This window comes from Notolepis coatsorum, assembly GCF_963971535.1.
Source record: "Notolepis coatsorum genome assembly, chromosome: 17".
Classification (NCBI taxonomy): Eukaryota; Metazoa; Chordata; class Actinopteri; order Aulopiformes; family Paralepididae; genus Notolepis; species Notolepis coatsorum.
Genome location: NC_140181.1, coordinates 97,481,652 through 97,502,903, shown reverse-complemented (window position 1 = coordinate 97,502,903; position 21,252 = coordinate 97,481,652). Strand labels below are relative to the sequence as shown.

Genomic DNA, 21,252 nt, shown 5'->3' with positions numbered 1-21,252 from the left:
CACACACACACACACACACACACACACACACACACACACACACACACACACGCACGCACGCACGCACACACACACGCACGCACACACACACGCACACACGCGCTCGCGCACACACGCACACACAGTAGGGGCATTTGTGATTTTACAAAGCATATATAATTGAAAGTGTGAGTGTAACTTTTCTTTATACGGGTATAGATGGATGCTCTCCGATCGGCTGCGCATCAGTCTCTCTCCCACAAAACACACTGTAATGATGAAACATGAATTCCTGATGATATTCACTAATGTTATTCTCACTGTATATATGACGTCTTATCCCATCCTTTCTAGAAACAGAAGGAAAATTCCTCACCAAACCAGTTGAGATTGCTAATCATATTAACAATTATTTTATTGGAAAAGTAGATAATTTAAGGAATAATATGCAAACAATAGATAATGAAAAATCTTATTTATTAATAAAGAATAAAATAATGAAAGATAAAAATTGTCAATTTAATTTTGATAGTGTGACTATAAGTAATGTAGAACATTATGTTAAGTACCACTAAAAACAAACCACCAGGTGTTGACGGTCTTGACGGGAAACTTCTGAAATTGGTCCCTGATTTAATTGCCCCTGCTATCTGTCATATTATAAATCAATCCTTTAGTGAATGTTTGTATCCGCAACAGTGGAAAACTGCCAAAGTAATACCACTGCCAAAAAATTTGAAATTGACATTCTCAGGATCTAATAGTCGTCCCATAAGTTTACTGCCAGTTTTAAGTAAACTGATGGAAAGAATAGTAAGTGAACAGATTAAAAGCTACTTTTCTTTTAACACATTGACCACTGATTTTCAACATGCATATCGTGAAGGACATTCAACAGCGACTGCATTAACCCAAATGACGGATGATTGGCTGAAAGAGATAGATAAAAAGAAAATGGTTGGAGCTGTCTTGCTTGATTTTACTGCAGCATTCGACATCATAGATCACAAATTCTTACTTAAAAAACTTGAATGTTACGGTTTCTCCTCATCTGCACTATCTTGGATGCAAACTTATTTAGCAAACCGGAAACAAATAGTTTTTTTTAATGGGAGTTACTCAGAAGTTAAAACGGTAAGGTGTGGAGTACCCCAAGGAAGTTGCCTTGGGCCTTTGCTCTACACCATATTTACAAATGACATGCCTCTTGTCCTAAATAAGTCCTATATTTCTATGTATGCGGATGATTCAACGATTTACACATCAGCCTCAACAGCCAATGAATTAAATACGGTCCTAAAGGCAGAGTTGCAATCAGTGATGGAATGGATAAAGAATAACAAACTAGTTCTAAACATATCAAAGACAAGTAGCATCATTTTCGGTTCAAACCATACTCTAAGAACGAACCCAGTCTTGAAACTTTTGATAAGTGATGTGGTAATTAATCAAGTCCAGGAGACTAAACTCCTAGGGGTAACATTAGACAGTAAATTGTCATGGTCACACCATATAAACAATATAGTAGTGAAAATGGGAAGAGGGATTTCTGTTGTTAAAAGATGTGCTCATTTGTTACCACTAAATTCTATCAAACAGGTCATTCAAGCTCTGGTTTTGTCAAATCTTGACTATTGTCCTGCAGTATGGTCGAATGTAACGACGAATAAACTGAAAAAATTACAAATGGTACAAAACAAAGCAGCACGTATAGCGCTTCGCTGTGAGTACAGAACTAATGTTGCAGCGATGCACAGTTGTTTAACTTGGTTACTTGTCAAACATAAATTACTCTGCTCACTCCTTGTATTCACTAGGAATATTCTTGTTACAAAGATCCCCTCAATTTTATATAACAATTTATCAATAAGTCTTGACAGACACAACCATTCCACCAGACATGCTTCTGCACGAGGTTTTACACTTCCAAAAGTGAGGTCGAATGCAATGAAGCGAACTGTCACGTTCCGTGGTATGCAGGAATGGAACTCTCTTCCCAGACATGTTAAGCAGGAGAATAGTAAATGTCGTTTCAAAATCGTGGTAAAACAACATTTTCAACCAAAGAAATTGACATTCCCTAATAGATAGTGTGTATGTAAATGAAAATGTATGTGTCTGATAAAGAGATAGGTATATATGGATGAAAAGGCATGTGTCTGATAGGGATATATGTATAATTGGCTGATATGAACATAGATAATGTATGTCAAAGCTAAATAGTATATTATGCTGTATTGTATTATGAATTAATTATGAGTAGGTATTATTGTATTGTATTATGAATTCATTCATAAGGAGTATATATTTTTATATTGTATTATGAATTTGTTTAGGGTTTTTATTGTTGTTTTAATTGTCTGTATGACATGTAAATGTTGTGAGTGTATAAGGGTTTTTATTGTTGTTTTAATTGTCTGTATGACATGTAAATGTTATGAGTGTATAAGGGTTTTTATTGTTGTTTTAATTGTCTGTATGACATGTAAATGTTGTGAGTGTATAAGTCTGTAACTGTATTTTATGTGTTATGGACCCCAGGAAGAATAGCCCCAGCACTGCTGTGGCTAATGGGGATCCAAATAAACTTAAACTTAAACTCTCTACTAAAAAGCCAGAAGCCAGAGATCCCATCATCTGTGATGTCATAGCAATGCACCACCTGGAGCTGCTCCAGTATATATATCCCTGTACATTCCTGTACAGTTACACATTTTACTGTGCATTTTTACTGTATATTTTAGAATGTATATATGAAACCAGTCTTATTTGACATTCCCTGAGTGGGAGTCGAACCCCGGTCTCCCACGCCGCGGGCGACATCGCAGACCACTATACCAAGAGGTGAATTCACTTCTCTGGATGCCTTTTAACACATTCGGGACGGGCCACGGATAAATCCGTGTTTCGAATCCACCGGTTGAGGACCAACCACGGACATGTCCGTGGCAAGGTTGTTTTGGCTTTTATTCCATTGTAATAACCTACTCGATGTCACCGAGCGGCACTGCAGATCTACCCTCCTCTTCGAATTCTGGAAAGTGCATTACCGGCCAGATCCTCTTAGGGGCGCTGTCCCGATAATGCAGTGTGCCAGAACGGTGCATTCTTTTTTTTTTTTACTTTCAATGTAGTTTCCAGTAGCTGGATTCTGGATGTGCAGCATAGTAGCTTGGAATACCTTTTGTGACGCCGAATTCACTATGCAGTAAAGGAATATATCATCAGCCAATGGACATATCGATCTACCAGATGGCGATCGATAACTGAGAAATGCCCTGGGGGATCCAACCGGCCCACGGTAAGATCTTTTTCACGTAAATTACATGCTGATCAGGGCTTGTTATGATAGCCATCCTCCCGATCAGCGTATGTGGCTACTGAGGCTAACGCGGTTATTGGTAATCAATAATCAGAAACGACCCCCCCCCCCCCCCCTTTCATGCATTCATGGTGGACCATCATACCGATCATATGCAGTTTGAGTTTTAACTGTAGCTTCTGTATAGCCGAAATGCCATTGGATTTAACGTTAGTAGCTTAGCGCCCTGTATCTCGCCTTCCAGGAAATATACTAGTCCAAATCCCTTATAACGCTTATATTCAAGACGCTATAAAATGAGAACGTATTGATTAAGCCATTTTGAAGGGACGGTTTATGGTGTCAATTGACAATGAGAATGGACAGATAGCAATACTATAAAGTATAGATTTAGCTCTACAAACAGCCCCACGGACTATGCAAGTCTATTATGAAATGCTGGCCGTCTAGAGTGATTTTAGACGGATCCAAGTGGCCGCAAAAGTGTTAAGGGGAGTGAGTTTACTTGCAGTACCGCTACGTGCCACAGTCACTTCACAACACATGAAGTCCAACGTGACTGTGGATATACTCGCGGTACCTCCGTTACATATATACATATATATTTTTAGAATGTATATATCCGACTGTGTACTCTTATTCTTATTTTCGAATATTCTTTTTTATTATGTTTTTGGTAGATATTTTATTGTTTTTTTCCGGGCAGTACGGCAGAGAGAGAGATGAAGTATGGGAGGATAAACGGGGGAAGACATTCGGCAAAGGTCGCCGGGTCCGGGAGTGGAACCCGCGACGGCCGTGTTGCACCGCAGTGCTGTACGTGGTGCGCCACCCTTTACGATGTTTGACTACCTGAATGTTCATTGTGAGCGATCTGTGGTGCTGAATTTCCCTTGGGATCAACAAAGTACTTCTATTCTATTCTCCAGTGAAAATGGTGACCTTTCTGAATGTATAGATCCAAACAAGCTTTATATTATAGTGCTATTAGTTATGCACCAGATAATGTATCCTCATTTCACAAAAATTCACCATGAGTGCTCTTTAATGTTTTTTTAACAATTAATTGTGTGCGGTACATCAGTGTAACATGAAAGATGTTGTAGGACAACGTCTGTGCGAAGCTGTGCACAGCCAAACTAGCTCTTTGCTCTGCTACGGGAGACAGTGAATGTTCATCATTGTTCCCCCCAGTGCTCAGCCGGGTCATAAGTGAGATGTCCACCCCACTTAAAGGAACACGCCAACATGAGAAATGTACTGGGGGATGGCGGCTGAGTGGCGCAGTGGGCCCAGCTCTCGGCATTGCTACCGGCTTGGCCGGTCGTCATACTAACACAATTGGCAGTGTTAGGGGTGGGAAAGCCGGTGGGTGGGGATCGGACGGTGTGGACGGCGACTCCTACAGGTCGGTTGGTGCGCCTGTGTATAGCAGAATCAGGAAGTATCGGGGGCAGCGTGAGCCTCCCACGCGTTACTCCTTGCCACTGAGGAGAATTGGCGAGGCGAAATTGGGATGGGAGAAAAAATTTCAAATAAGGAGAAAAAGTGGATCCAAACAAAAAAACAAACAAAAAAACAGCGACAGTGGCTCAAGAGGTAGAGCAGTCGTCTTGTAATCCGGAGGTTCCTAGTTTGATTTCCTGCAAGCAAGACACGTAACCCCTAATTGCTCCCGATGAGCAGGTTGGCACCTTGCACGGTTGCCTCTGCCGTCGGTGTGTGAAGGTGTGAGTGAATGAGTAAAATGTGAGGAACAAATTGTTTTTTTTTAACTTTCTTTTATTTTGTGTCATAATGAACATCACATTGCAATAATCATACAGTATAATATACTTGATTCACATATTCAATGACATTTGTTACTCAGGCTCTTCCCTCTTCCCTCTTATTCAATTTGTTTTCAAAGTATTCAGCGTAATCAAAATAAGCTGTATAATCCGAGTACGCCTCTTAAACAACCCAGTGGGGAGGGATTTTTACAATATTTTTTTTTAGGATTTTTGTAGGATAAGAAACGAAAAAATAAATAGAAAAATAAATTTAGCAAAAAAAAAAAAAAAAAAAAAAGAACAACAAAAAAAGAAAAAAAAGAGAGAGAGGGCGTCAGACTCATGCTAGTGTATCTCCAGGTACAAGGTTACAAGTGACCATCTCTGCATAAACATATCTTTTTTCAGTTGCAATTGTGCAGTCATTTCTTCCATTGTATACATCTGTCTCAGTCTCTTGGTCCATTGTTTGATTGTCGGTGGTTGATTTTGTAGCCATGCCATAGTTATCATTTTCCTTGCTATTAACAGTATCACTCTCAAGATGTATAACGTATCTCCATAGTATGTGCCTTTCGGTATACATCCCAAGATATAGTACGATGGATTCAGAGGTAAGTCAAGATCTAGAATGGTTTTAATCTCATTTTTGATATTCACCCAAAATGTCTGCACCCTTGGACAGTCCCAGAAAATATGTGTATGATCTCCGATCAATCCACATCCTCTCCAACATAGTGGTGAGGACCCACCAGCAAATCCGGAGAGAACTTGAGGAGTCCTAAAGTACCTGACCTTGACCTTCCAGTCAAACTCCTTCCACATTGGACTATTTGTGATTTTATGATTGCTTGAATGGCTGTCCTCCCATTCTTCATTTTCTATGATCACATTAGCTTCCAACTCCCATTTTTCTTTAATATAGGTGGTGTCTCCTGGATCGTCTAGTTGTAACATGTTGTAAATATTGGATATCTGCTTTCTTTCCATCAAGTTTTTTTCTATTGTGTTAATAAAGTACCGCTCCACATTTGTTGGTGGTCTCTTAATTGCTTCCCACTCACTGTGAGTCATTACATAGTGTCTTATTTGAAAGTATCTAAACATGTCTTTCGAAGGTAGATCAAAACATTGCTGTAGCTGTGCAAACGATTTAAAACAGTCTCCTTCCATTAATTGATTGATAGTAACCAGGCCCAAATCCGCCCATTTTTTAAAACCCCCATCCTCCATAGCTGGCCGGAATTCTGTATTGTCTGCTATTGGCATGGCCCTAGATATTGATCGTGGACCTCCCCCCTTTTTCCTTACACTTTCCCATACCTTTAATGTATTTGTAATCCATTTGTTACCAATCTTAATTTTTTTCCAGTATGCTTTCCCCAGGAATATTATGGATCTGAGAGGGGTCTTTGGAATTGAGTTTTGCTCAATCTGTACCCATCCTGAATCTAGGTCCTTTTGTATCCAATGCACAAGTATGCGTAATTGAGCTGCCCAGTAGTAGTTTCTTAGGTTTGGTAGACCAAGACCACCCTTGTTCTTTGGCAAACATAGTGTTTTAAGCCTTACTCTAGGTTTTTTCCTCTGCCAGATAAATTTGGATAGGAGTTTATCTAACCTTTTAAAGGTAGTGGCAGGTATTGGTATAGGTAGAGACTGGAAGAGAAAAATAAGTCTAGGTAGCACATTCATTCGAATTGATTCTATTCTTCCCACTAGGGAGAGAGGTAAAATGTCCCATCTGGCCATGTCTGATTTGATTTGTACAATCAACTTTTCGTAGTTTGCTTGATATAACTGATTGCTGCTGGGAGTCAAAATGATTCCTAAATACCTGAATCCGTCTCTAGCCCAATGGAAGGGTGCTATACTATTCAGATGTGTTGGCCATGTTCCCACTATCATCATGGCTTCTGATTTGGTCTCATTTATCTTATAACCCGACAGTTCGCCGTAATTTCTTAAATCCATCATTATGTTTGGAATTGATTCTAAAGGGTTTTTGATATAAAGTAAAATGTCATCAGCAAATAGTGAGATCTTGTGTGTAATGCCTTTTTGGTCATCTATTCCCTGTATCTGAGGGTTTGATCTAATCATCTCCGCTAGTGGCTCTATGCCAATCGCGAATAGTAACGGAGACAAATTAGTGAGGAACAAATTGTAAAGCGCTTTGGATAAAAGCGCTATATAAATGCAGCCATTTACCATTTACCTACCGTCTTCTCCAGACGGTAGGTCTGGAGATACCACTTTCCTCTCTGTGTGTTCAGTAGAATGCTATCCGGCTGCAAGCTAGCCTAGCTCAGCACAAATGAACAAACGCGGATACGGACCAGCTAGCCTAGCTGTTGGCCAAAAACACCGCTCCCGGAGTTTTAAGCTAGGCTAGTGGTCCGTATCCGCTTTCATTCATTTGTGCTAAGCTAGGCTAGCTCGCAGCCGGATAGCATTCTACTGAACACACAGAGGAAATTGGTATCTATCTTCATGTCTGACTCTGGAGAAGACGGTAAGTTGCATTTCCCATAATGTTGCTGTGTTCCTTTAAGGTAAGCCAGACTGCACTCAACTGCAGCACTATCTATAACGAGAGAGAGCAGATCTGATCCTTTCTAGTGTTGTCATGATACCAACATTTCTACTTCAATACCGATACCAACCTAAGTATCACGATACCGGTTCTAAAACGATACCACGGTAAAAACTGGTAAAATATCAGGAAAAGTAATGGAATATAAATATTAGATGACAGAACATGGACAATTTTATTAATAATATTGGTGTGTGTTCAGCCGACACTGTTCACAGGCCCACTACACAAAGTGTATGCCCTCTCTCACACACAGATACACACACACGCACACACACACACTGCTCCGGTCACGCATCCACTCAACTCGTAGAAAATACGGCATCAGGGTATTATTAAAAAATGATCGATTACTAATAAAATACAGTATTGGGTGGGTTTTAACGGCAGTGAGTATCACAACACCTTTCTAGTATCTGTGTAACGTGTTATCCTACTCCCTCCCTGACCTTACTCTACTGTACCTGTCATTACTAGACTCAAGTACAGATTTGCACGCACGCACACACACACACACACACACACACAGGTATGACACTGTGACATCTGCCAGCCTGGCTCACTTGGGGGATGAGTCCTGATGTATAGTGGTCATGTTCTCTGAGCCTCCCGGGGATGCAGCTAAGCCCCATGTAGCCTGTCTGTCTATAGGCTGAGCTCGGTTACCACGGCAGCCACACCATGCAGCACAGACACATCCCTCAGGTTGTTCACGGCCTATGAGATACAGCTCCCACGTCACATGGGCAAACATGGCGGCATGGCTAAGTGGCTCAGGCATGTGTAGGTAGGTAGTAATAATAAATAATAATAATTGATTGAATTTATGAAGCGCTTCTCAGGAACCCGAAGTCGCTGACATTAGGTGGGGAAAACAGAGAAAACAAAGAAACAAAAGGAACATAAGTGTTATGGTTTGTAACCGACCCCAATCGCACAACACAAGACAGGTATGAGAGTAAGCCAAAACAGGGCAAATATTTATTATAGAACAAAAAGCGGCACAGTCCCTTTAAGGGAAAACACAAAAACACTAGAGTCAAGGAAATATGGAAAATGCGGCACTGTGCCTTTAAGAGGCGAACAGGCTAAGGGACTAAGGCTAAGGGCCAGGGCTAAGGACCAGGGCTAAGTGTCAGGGCCAGGACCAGGGGCACTGGAGAGGGGGACAGGGACAGAGGCCCGGAGAGGCGGGCTGGAGACAGGGACAGAGAACAGGGTTAAGGCCTTGGACAGGGCGAGGGCCAGAGCTGCTTACAGGGATGAGGACAGGGTTCCGACGGCGGAGGCCTAGCACGGGGACAGGGGCCCGACAGCGGGGGCCGGGCACGGAGACAGGGGCCCGACAGCGGGGGCCGGGCACGGAGATCCTCCTCCTCCTCCTCGGATGCTGCAGACGGGCAGCGCAGAACAAAGGGGGTCCCAGGGGACCGGGATGGGAACACGCCGTCCTCCCGTGGAATACTAGGGAGCGACGACGAGCCTCACCCCAGGAACGAGGATCACGAAGAGACGCCTTCCTCCCGTGGAATCGGGAGCGATGGCGAGCCGCCTTGACGTCTGGAGTGGGAACACTGGAAAACCTCCCGTAGAGAATTAGAGAGCGAAGACGGCGTCCCACTCCAGGCAAACGGCGACAGGTGGTGATGGCTGGGCCGTCGTCTCACGCCGGAGACGCGGCAGCTGATGGTGACGTACAGAATGGTAATGTACAGCACTCCATGAACACAGACACAGATACAGAACGACCCGACAAGGACTGGAGGGGAGTCTGCAACCTATGTACTCTCCCGAGGTGATTGCAAACTCCCAACAGGTGCGTGAAGGTAGAGGATCAAGGATGTCCAAGGGTGGGGGCTGGTGAAGAGTAGAGGAGAGTAAATCATCGCAAGGGTGGGGGCTGTTGAGGAGAGTAGACAGGGAAAACACAGGAAAAAGGTCCAGGGACAGGCGAATCCTCACAGTACCTCCCCCTCCACGGGAGCCACCGGGCGACCCAAAAAATCAGACAGCGGGGCAGGGGACATGACAAAGCAACAAACAAACAAAAAACTGGGCCATGCTAGCAGGGGAAGCTACACCTAAAGTGGGGCTAGCAGAGGGACTGGGTAGCTGCCAGAGCATTGCTAGCTAGAGGGCCTATGCTAGCTGTACTGCTACATTAGCATAGAGGCTGCGCTAGCTGCCGGAGCTAGGCTAGCAGACAGGGCTGGACTAGCAAAGGAGAACAAGCTAGCTGAAAGGACAGTCCTAACTGTGGGGAACAGGGTAGCTAACAGGGGAGCTAACGAGGCTAACAGGGGAGCTAACAGGGGAGTCAACAGGGGAACTAACAGGGGAACTAACAGGGGAACTAGAGGGAACTAGAGGGAGCTAACAGGGGCTAACTCACATACACTGTCTGTGCTGGCTGGGGTCGTCGACGGGTCGGGTCGTACTGTTATGGTTTGTAACCGACCCCAATCGCACAACACAAGACAGGTATGAGAGTAAGCCAAAACAGGGCAAATATTTATTATAGAACAAAAAGCGGCACAGTCCCTTTAAGGGAAAACACAAAAACACTAGAGTCAAGGAAATATGGAAAATGCGGCACTGTGCCTTTAAGAGGCGAACAGGCTAAGGGACTAAGGCTAAGGGCCAGGGCTAAGGACCAGGGCTAAGTGTCAGGGCCAGGACCAGGGGCACTGGAGAGGGGGACAGGGACAGAGGCCCGGAGAGGCGGGCTGGAGACAGGGACAGAGAACAGGGTTAAGGCCTTGGACAGGGCGAGGGCCAGAGCTGCTTACAGGGATGAGGACAGGGTTCCGACGGCGGAGGCCGGGCACGGGGACAGGGGCCCGACGGCGGAGGCCTGGCACGGGGACAGGGGCCCGACAGCGGGGGCCAGGCACGGAGACAGGGGCCCGACAGCGGGGGCCGGGCACGGAGATCCTCCTCCTCCTCGGATGCTGCAGACGGGCAGCGCAGAACAAAGGGGGTCCCAGGGGACCGGGATGGGAACACGCCGTCCTCCCGTGGAATACTAGGGAGCGACGACGAGCCTCACCCCAGGAACGAGGATCACGAAGAGACGCCTTCCTCCCGTGGAATCGGGAGCGATGGCGAGCCGCCTTGACGTCTGGAGTGGGAACACTGGAAAACCTCCCGTAGAGAATTAGAGAGCGAAGACGGCGTCCCACTCCAGGCAAACGGCGACAGGTGGTGATGGCTGGGCCGTCGTCTCACGCCGGAGACGCGGCAGGTGATGGTGACGTACAGAATGGTAATGTACAGCACTCCATGAACACAGACACAGATACAGAACGACCCGACAAGGACTGGAGGGGAGTCTGCAACCTATGTACTCTCCCGAGGTGATTGCAAACTCCCAACAGGTGCGTGAAGGTAGAGGATCAAGGATGTCCAAGGGTGGGGGCTGGTGAAGAGTAGAGGAGAGTAAATCATCGCAAGGGTGGGGGCTGTTGAGGAGAGTAGACAGGGAAAACACAGGAAAAAGGTCCAGGGACAGGCGAATCCTCACAATAAGATCACAGGGAAACAGGGAAAACAGCATGATACACAGAAAACATGAGGCCACAGTAACAAAGATCACAACAGGTTGGAGGGGGGGGGGGGGGGGGGGGGTTAAGGTTGGGGAAGGTTGAAGGCTAGGGCGAACAGGTGGGTTTTGAGGCGGGATTTGAAGGTGGAGAGTGTGGGGCAGTCCCTTCTTCGTCGATTGGTCGACTAAGATAAGATAAGATATTCCTTTATTGATCCCCTTGGGTGAAACTCGGGTGTCATAACAGCATGGGGGGAGAGGGGAGAGGAGGTACAGTAGAAATACATAAATATAGGCAATGAAATTAGATCTGAATATAAATATATGAGAAAAATAAACTGTAAATAAAAGGTGCAGATGAGGGTCTGTATGCCCTATCGGTTATTAATATATTACAATAAATATAGGCAATAAAGAATTTGAACCTGAATACGTATATACTATGAGTTTAAGTTTATGTTTAATTATGTCTATTACCCAGGGACAATGCACATCAATCAACACTTTCAGTTTCCACATCAATGTAAATATACCAGAGTTAGCTAATGAGCTAGTTTTCATCCGTAGTCCCTGCCTGTCATGATGCATGAGACAGAGACATGCATGTCTTTTTGGTGTAAGAGTAAAAGTAAACCGTATACACAAGGTGCCCTAACTGGCATGATACTCATATGTTGTCAGTGCAGGTTTTGGTCAGAGACACTTAGTGGTCAGACATTCCTAATATTTCTCGAGTTCTGTAGCCTTAGTTCTCTAGCTGCTGAGTAATCAGTCATTATGACTAGTCATAATTAGTCATTATGACTAATTACTCATTATGACTAATTAGTCATTTGACTAATTGATCGTTATGGGTTTTAGTCGAATAAGACATTAATTTGGGTTGATAGGGTTGTCATTATTTCCCTCGCCTTTTCCCCTCATGCTGAATGACTTATTTGATAGAAAATGATGAGCAAATACCTGGCACCACCATAATCAAGTTTCAAGTTTCTTTATTAGTTAAATGCTTAATTTTGCTCCAGAGATTGTGCTAGCTAAAAATAGATAAGTATAAAATAAGTATAGTAAGTATAAAATAGAAGTCAAGTACGTAAACAAAAGTGTTCAGTATATACACAATGTACAATGGAGAGTAGAAGTAACTGAGTTACAATACAATATACTATACAGTACAAAGCAGAAATGGGATGAGGTACAATTTAGGTACAATTTACAGTAAGGTATAATGAGGTATGGGTTGTAGTGCAAATTCTTTACCAATAAATATAAAGTGTGTTTAGGTATTCTAAAGTGGGTAAAGTGGGTGCTGCAGTGAGTTGTTTGTTTAAAGTGAGTGTGTGCTGTGAGTGCATTTGATGGTTGTTACATAGTGTTATTGTTAGTTGAGCATCCTGATGGCCTGGGGATAGAAGCTTCTTCTGAGTCTCTCTGTGCTTGCCATGAGACTCCGGTATCGCTTGCCTGACCGCAGCAGTTCAAAGAGGCAGTTGTTTGGGTGGCTGGAGTCTTTGATAATTCTCTTAGCCTTGCCCATGCACTGCTTGTTGTAAATGCCCTGGAGAGTGGGAAGCCCCCCTCCAATTGTGCGTTCGGCTGAACGGGCCACTCTCTGTAGTCTGCTACGGTCTTGTGCGGTGCTATTCCCAAACCAGGAGGTGATATTGCCAGTCAGGATGCTCTCTATTGTGCATGAGTAGAAGTTCTTAAGGATCTTTTGACTGACTTGGAACTTCCTTAGGCGCCCGAGGAAGTAGAGGCGTTGCCGTGCCTTCTTCACAACACTGTCAATGTGTGTGGTCCATGTCAAGTCCTCGGATATGTGGACTCCGAGGTACTTGAAACTGACCACTCTCTCAACTGGTGCCCCGTCGATGCTGAGGGGGCTGTAGTCCCTGACCCCCGACCTCCTGAAGTCCACAATCATCTCTTTTGTTTTGCTGACATTCAGGGAGAGGCAGTTCTCCTGACACCACTGCGACAGATTCTCTACCTCTTCCAGGTAGGCCCTCTCGTCGTTGGCAGAGATCAGGCCCACCACTACTGTGTCATCAGCAAATTTGATGATTGTGTTGTTGTTCCACTGTGCCACACAGTCATGTGTGTACAGGGAGTAGAGGAGGGGACTCAGAACACAGCCCTGGGGGGCCCCTATGTTGAGCGTGATGGATGAGGAGGTGCAGTTGCCTGCTCTCACCACCTGGGGTCTACCCGTCCAAGTCCAAGACCCACTGGCAGAGGTCATAGTTCAAGCCCAGTTCCCTGAGCTTGGCTATGAGTTTGGAGGGGACTATGGTATTGAATGCTGAGCTGTAGTCGATGAACAGCATTCTCACATAGTTCCCCTTCCTCTTGTCCAGGTGTGATGCTGCTGTGTGCAGCACATGGGCTATAGCGTCCTCCGTGGACCTGTTGGGGCGATATGCAAATTGCAGGGGGAAATGCAAATGAAAAATGCAAATACCTGGCATCACCATAATCAATAACACGTTTTTGTTTTTAATAAGCACTAGATTTAAAAGAGTTCCTTTTACATCATTGCATCGACTTTACAGATTTGTCGCGTAAACGGTCTGCTAAATCCTATTCACAAATAGTCAACTACAAACTCATCCCGCTGAGGAAGGCGCCAGTATAGGCGGTATACGCGTCGAACGAACGTGCGTTCATTCACTGGTGGGTAATTGAGGTGTAAATGTGGCCCTTTTGGCTTTCCATAGTAGACTACATGCAGAGCACGGAATGCAGTACCAAAGACTAATTACGGCTAAAAGCAGAATCCCAGAGAATAAATACACTTTAGAGGCAGTATATGCTGCTGGGCTATTCAAGAGGCGAAACCTGCCGCGAGCAGACAGAGATATTGCACTGAGGTGATGAAAAATGTATAGGTAATAAGATAAGATGATCCTTTATTGATCCCCTTGGGGAAATTCGGGTGTCAAAGCAGCATGGGGGGATACAGGGTGGGGGATGCATAGCTTCACAGTCCTATACAGTCCAGTATCTATATACACTATAGATACACTTAAGGTATAGATACAAATACAATATAATAATATAAAAAGTACAAACACAAGATAGTCCAGTGATGAGAGTCCGGTGATGTGAGTCTCTAGTTCTCAAGTCCCGAGTTGTGACAGTGATAGTTCTGGCAGCAGATCCGGCCGCCCGAGCCCCTTGTTGTAGTAATACGGCAGCAATCCATATATACTATATCAAATCCACTGCGAGGGACGACGATGTCTGCATCACTGTGGAATGACTCAACGGTAGTAAGTTCAAGTTATATATCGTATAGCTTACGCTCTGCACTCTGAACCCTATCCCTTATCAATCTAATACTGGATAATTTTCTTCACATGTACACACCCATCCGCCTGGCCACACCCACATCCGCTCCTCTACATAAGCGGGGTCGTGGCCATACTAACAGCTCCTTCCCTATTTTCACCACCGACAAGTGTCTGTATACACCACTTGAGTTTAGTGCCGAAATAGTTGTTGGAAAGGAGCTACGTGGACATTGTATCTTATTTTTCTCTCTCTCGCAAATTTACGAGAAAAGCTAAGACATAATGTTTGGACGCTCGCAACGTCACCCTTTACAAGCGCTTCACCATTGCCGCGTCCTCCATCGTGCGTCGTGGGGCGTCTCTGGCTCCGCGGTCGTGGCAGTCAGATACGCCCTGGCGGCGCCCGGTGGTGTGTTTGCCTCTCCGAGGGGCCGTTGAGCCTCCATCTCCCGTGAGATGGCCTGGTTCCGGCCCTGGTTCCCCCGCCAGTGGACAGTCGACCGATAGGCCGACAGCTCCTCTGGTGGCAGGGGATTTGCGACGCAGACTCTTCGCCTCAGCTCGCTCTCGTCGTAAGGCGGCGAGCAGCAGGGGCGAACGGCCAGGCTTTGATGTTGTGCTGGAGCCGGACGAGAGTTCTCTTGCCTCGTCTCCATTTCCGATGGAGACTGAGGATTATAAGGAGGGGGCGAGAGCTCTCTTGTTCGAAGCCCCAGTAGAGACGTATCACTCTCCCCCTCGGGGAGTGGCAGGGAGTGTTGCGTCTCCTTGGGGTCCCTTGTACTCCAGGGTTGGGTTAGAACATCCGACAAGATGCCCAGCTATCTGCCGCGTCGGATGGTGGCGCCCGTGGCAGCCTCCCGTACGTGAGGGACACGAGTGACGTGAAGGGAGGTATGCAAGGGGAGTTGCTTGCCTTGTTCCCCGAGCTCATGGCGGCGGCCGCAGCCGCTAATGGCGTGGTGTTGCCGCAGCCACTGCCAGCACCTGTTCCTGATGACATGATAGGTCATCTCTGGCAACGTCGTCCTGTGAGGGAGACGGGCGTTGTCTGCCCATTCTTCCCATCGATGGAGGCCTATGTGACACAGGGACAGGTAATCTCCCGCATTGTTGGCCTTACCCCCGCCTACGTGCCAGTCACGCGGGTGGCGGGTTTGGTCCAGGGGCTAAAGGACGGGGTGGCTCGGCTTGATAGCCCGATGGCATCCATACTTTGTCCCGAAATGGTGTGGGAGCCGTTGCTGGGCTATTCGGGTCGGCCATGCAGCAGATGACGGCAGCCTGCAGAAAGATGGAGGAGGAGCGCTCTGTGCTCCAACCCCATTTCCCCCGACCTGATGCCACCGGTGATGTCCGGAGGAAGCAACGCCGGCAGAGGACCGTTGCCTCCGCCACCTCCGCCGCCGCTGCTGGACCTTCGACGAAGAAGTGGAGGGAGTGCCTCGTCCGCTGCAGCCAGCCGCCCCACGCCCGGAGGTAACGGTAGGGATCGTCATGACCAGGCTCCCCAGAACCGTTCCTCCGGGCCGGCTCCCCGTGGGGGCAAGCAGCGCTCTGCACGCGGCAGGCGCCGCTAGTGACTCCCCTGTTTACCCGTCCCCTTCCCCCCCCCCAACATATGATTTTGTTATTAAATTAAAAAGTCCCTCCTGGTGAAGGACTGTTTTTTGTTACAAAATGTGTGTTTATTCACTATATATTGGGGATACGATGTATAAACCCTCACCTAGCTGTGGGGTTGTGTGTTTGCTCAGGGAGTAGGTTTTTTCCCCCCTTCCCGTTCGTTCCCTAGTGGCATGCGGGATGCGCGCCTGAGTAGTCGCGGGTCCTTCTGGGTGAAGGTAAGTCCCACGATCTGCTCACCCTGTGCGTTGAGTTGCTAAACCCTCTTCGCACAGTCGGATCCGATTCCCTCCCGTCCCCCTCTAGGGGGGTCCGGGGGCTCGCGTCCTCCCCGGTTCTGATGGTTGTGGGGGGCCTCAGCGGGTACATTTGTCGAGCTTCCGCTTTGCTCAGCTTCTGTGTTCCACTAGAGTGCAGAGCGTAAGCTATACGATAATATAACATACGGTTATCCTATAACCATAGTTATATGAGTATAGCGAGCGCTCTGCACTGACTCACTGAGGACCCAGTGGTCTTCGCCTTCGGTGGTGAAAGACTTGGGAAGGAGCTGTTAGTATGGCCACGACCCCGCTTATGTAGAGGAGTGGATGTGGGTGTGGCCATGCGGATGGGTGTGTTTGGGGCGGACCTAGCACATTTGGCGCCCTAGGCGAGATTCACCACTGCGCCGCCTTTTTTTTTTTTCTTTTTTTTTTCATATATATTTTTTTGCTCTGCGCAGTTTTGGCGCACCACTCTATATCGGCAACCATTATTTTTACATAAAATAAATTCTAACATAAGGGAAAATGAGCCAAAAATCTAAAACGGTCGGTCGGTCTGAGCCTCGCCCCCCCCCCCCCAAAAAAAATCAAAACATCGCCGCGCTACCAACCGGTTAACCCTTTTCACTGCGACAATACACCGAAGGTTAACCAGCTCTTGGTGTGGCAGGTCTTGGAAGTTGTACAAAATTGCATACCTTTCACCTTGGCACGTTTCTCGTCTTGTGAGGTTTCTGTCCTTGCCTTCTCACTCGTTCTGTTCCTTTAACCACCCTCGCTTTGTTTTCATTCATTTTTCTGTCAAGTATTTCAATTCCCTCGTTCACACGTTTCTCCCCGCTGACGTCATCTGAGACGTCGCTGATTGGTTCCCTCACTTCCCCACGCTTTTCAATCACATTCCCCAGCTGTCACTGCCTTTCAATCAATCGATCCCTCATTATTTATACCCCGTTTTCCCCACCCTAAGTTGTTGGTTCGTCTTGATTTGTCGCTGGATGTTTTTCCCCGTTGCTTCTGTTTCACTGTGCTAATCTCCAGGGAATTCCTAGAAGCCTTCGCTTGGATACCTGCTCCGTGGCGCGCGCTCGCCTCCACTGTTTGTTCCTGTTCCTTTACGCAGCTCGTCTGGGTGAGTTTTTCTAGATTGACTGTCTTGACCTATTTCCTATTTTCGTGTGTAACCTTTACACTGAAGTCTACCACCTTTTTGTCAGACAGTCACTCACCCAGCCATTATTCGTTTTTGCCCTTTCCTTTATGGAATAATATTTCGGGATCTTCCACCTCCCACTGTGTATTTACACGAAGATATTATTTCACATTTGGACTGTGTTGGATTTTTGCTCACTGTGTATTTACACGAAGATATTGTTTTCACATTTGGACTGTGTTTGGATTTTTGCTCACTGTGTGTTTACACGAAGATAGTATTTCACATTTGGACGGTGTTTGGATTTTTGCTCACTGTGTGCTTACATGAAGATAATCACTTGGGCTGTTTTTGGAATATTGCACATCACTGTGTTGTTTAACACGAAGAATATAACACCCTGTCCTCCAGCTCGTTTCAAGTCTGCTCTGTCACTGACCCGTTCCCTCTCTCCCTCTCTCGGTCTTGCACAACATCTGAGAGGTCCGCCGTGAGAGTCTGCAGAGCGGTACAGAGGTCTGCTCCTGCCTCCCAAGACTACCCTTCCGGGAGAAGCTGCAGAGCAGCAGAACTTTGCCCCTTGTTCATTGTACCTGTTCTTGTTGACCTGCTTTCCCTGTTTCACTTATTCTAGTCACCAAATAAACAAGCCCTTGTATTTGGCAACTCTGAATCCAACTCTCTTGTGTCGTTGCGTTTGGGGTCGGTGTCAAACCATAACATTACGAACCAACCATGACGACCCCAGCCGACACAGAGGGGGTCAGAACCGCACTTGCATTTCAAGTCGAGTTGACCAGGGATCACGGTCTCCAACTAGAGCGGGCTGCGGCTGCGGTGCAGAACCTCAGGGACCAGGTCCTGCCTATGCAGGGTTCAATGGCCGCTATGGCGGGACAACAGTCCGAGATTCTCGCCCAGCTTAACTCGCTGGGCGACGCCGTTAATACTTTTCATCTCTCACACCCTCCAGGAACATTCCCCGCAGCCCCAGCAGATCTCGCACCTCGGGAACCCCTTCTCTCCGTCCCACGGCTGTTTGACGGTAATCCCGAGGAGTGTGCCACATTCATCATGCAATGTGAGTTGGTTTTCCGTCATCAGCCAAGCCGTTTTTCAGCTCATGGGTCCCGAGTGGCTTATATAACCAACCTACTTTCAGGCCATGCTGCCCAGTGGGTCACATCCTCCTGGGCAATGGAAGCAGATTTTTTGTTCTCCTACCCAGACTTCGTGGCGGAGCTCCGCAGAGTGTTCCACCATCCAGCCCGAGGTCTGGACCCTGGAGCCCGGTTGGGGACCTTCCGGCAAGGGAGCAGCAGGGTGACGGACTATGTCATGGAGTTTCGACTGGCGGCGGTGGAGAGCGGATGGAACGAACCTGCTCTTCGCCTAACCTTCATAAGGGGGCTCAGTGACGCAGTCCGGGACCAGCTCGCTACCAGGGAGGTGCCCGACTCCCTCGAGGAGCTGTTTAGCCTTGTCATCCGTATTGACGGACGCCTCCTGGAGAGAAGGCGCGAGAGGGCCCGACTGTCACCTCCTGAAACACCCCGGACTCCTGGACGCCCCGTCCCCAACACTACTGTGGGTAACAGGCTTCCCCGTCCGGTGCGCGAGGAGGAACCCATGCAGCTGGGACGCTCTCATCTGAGCCAGGCGGAGCGTCAGGCAAGGCTCAGGTCCGGTCTCTGCCTCTACTGCGGAGGTGCGGGACACCGTATCGCCGACTGCCCTACCCGGCCAAAAGATCGGGCTCACCAAGACCCCGGGAGATCCTGGTGAGCCGTTTTTCCCATTCCCAGCGCCGCGCACCACCTGACCATCTGTTGAGCGTCACCCTGGCCTGGGGGGACCAACGTGCCACGGTGGAGGCCCTCATCGACTCTGGGGCAGACGAGAACTTCCTCGACTTCGAGTTTGCCACCCAAGCCAACATACCTCTTGAGGCCCTTGTGAGGCCCTTGGAGATCTTTTCGTTGGACCAACACCGCCTGGCCGACATCTCTCAACGGACCGGCCCAGTCTTGCTGACCATTGCTGGGAACCACGTAGAGAGGATCCAGTTCCTCATTACCCAATCCCCCCTTGTCCCGGTGGTCCTGGGTAGGCCCTGGCTCGCGCTGCACGAGCCCCACATCGCCTGGGCCTCCGGTACCATCAGGGGCTGGAGCTCCTCCTGTCACGCCCGCTGTCTACAGGCGGCGTCTTGTCCCCCGCCCCGGAGACCGGCTGGTGAGTTGCCCCCGGATCCCTCGTCCGTTCCTCCCGAGTACCACGACCTCATGGAGGTATTCAGTAAGACCAGGGCTCAGTCCCTTCCACCTCACCGCCCCTATGACTGCGCCATCAACCTCCGCCAAGGGGCTCCCCTTCCCGGCAGCCGCCTCTACAGTCTGACTGCCCCGGAGAAGAAGGCGATGGATCTCTACATCTCTGAGTCATTGGAAGCAGGACTCATTCGGCCTTCCTCCTCCCCGGTGGCGGCCGGGTTCTTCTTTGTTGGAAAGAAGGATGGGGACCTGCGACCCTGCATCGACTATCGTCAGCTCAACGAGATCACCATCAAGAACAAATACCCCCTACCTCTCATGAGCTCCACCTTCGAGCCACTGACCCAGGCCTCGTTCTTCACCAAGCTGGATCTCCGAAGTGCCTATCATCTTGTCCGTATCCGTGAGGGCGATGAATGGAAGACCGCCTTCAAGACCCCCAGGGGCCACTATGAGTACCTTGTGATGCCGTTCGGTCTCACCAACGCCCCGGCGGTATTCCAGGCACTCATGAACGATGTCCTCCGTGACATGCTGGAGGTGTTCGTGGTGGTGTACCTGGACGACATTCTTATCTTTTCCAGGACCCTCGAGGAACACATCCTGCATGTCCGCCGGGTGCTGGAGCGCCTCCTCCACAATCGGCTCTTCGTCAAGGCGGAGAAGTGCCGTTTCCACTCCAACTCCGTCGACTACCTGGGCTTCATCGTGGAGAAGGGCTTGACCCGAGCGGATCCTCGCAAGATCCAGGCTGTGGAGGATTGGCCGGAACCCACCACTCGGAAGGAGCTACAGAGTTTCCTCGGGTTCGCAAACTTCTACCGAAGGTTCATCCGGAACTACAGCCAAGTGGCGGAGCCTCTTACCAAGCTGACCTCCCCCGCTCTGCCGTTCGACTGGTCCCCAGCGGCATGCGCTGCGTTCCGCTCCCTCAAGAGAAGGTTCACTTCCGCTCCTATCCTGCTCCACCCTGACCCCAAGAGACAGTTCATCGTGGAGGTGGACGCCTCGGATTCTGGCCTGGGCGCTGTCCTATCCCAGCGTTCTCCTTCCGACCAGAAGGTACATCCTTGCGCCTTCTACTCGCGTCGCTTCCTCCCCGCCGAGAGGAACTACGACACCGGCAATCGGGAGCTACTGGCGGTCGTGGCGGCTCTGGAGGAGTGGCGTCATTGGCTAGAGGGTGCCGAGGAGCCTTTTACCATCTGGACGGACCACAAGAACCTAACGTTCATCCGCGCTTCCAGGCGCCTCAACGGTCGGCAGGCGAGATGGGCCAGTTTCCTCAGTCGGTTCGACTTCTCGCTGACCTTCCGCCCCGGTTCCCGCAACACGAAGGCCGACTCCCTGTCCCGGATGCACTCCAAGGGGGCTCCACCCTCTGAGGACCCATCTCCCATCATCCCGGAGGCCCGAGTGGTTGGA

At 48.2% G+C, this 21,252-nt stretch overlaps 1 protein-coding gene across 1 annotated transcript in view; it reads right to left on the bottom strand.

Moving 5' to 3' along the window:
* The window catches only part of dlgap4a (discs, large homolog-associated protein 4a), a 263,120-nt gene that overhangs the window by 88,335 nt on the left and 153,533 nt on the right, over nucleotides 1-21,252 (bottom strand). The gene's annotated exons all lie outside the window — the stretch shown is intronic.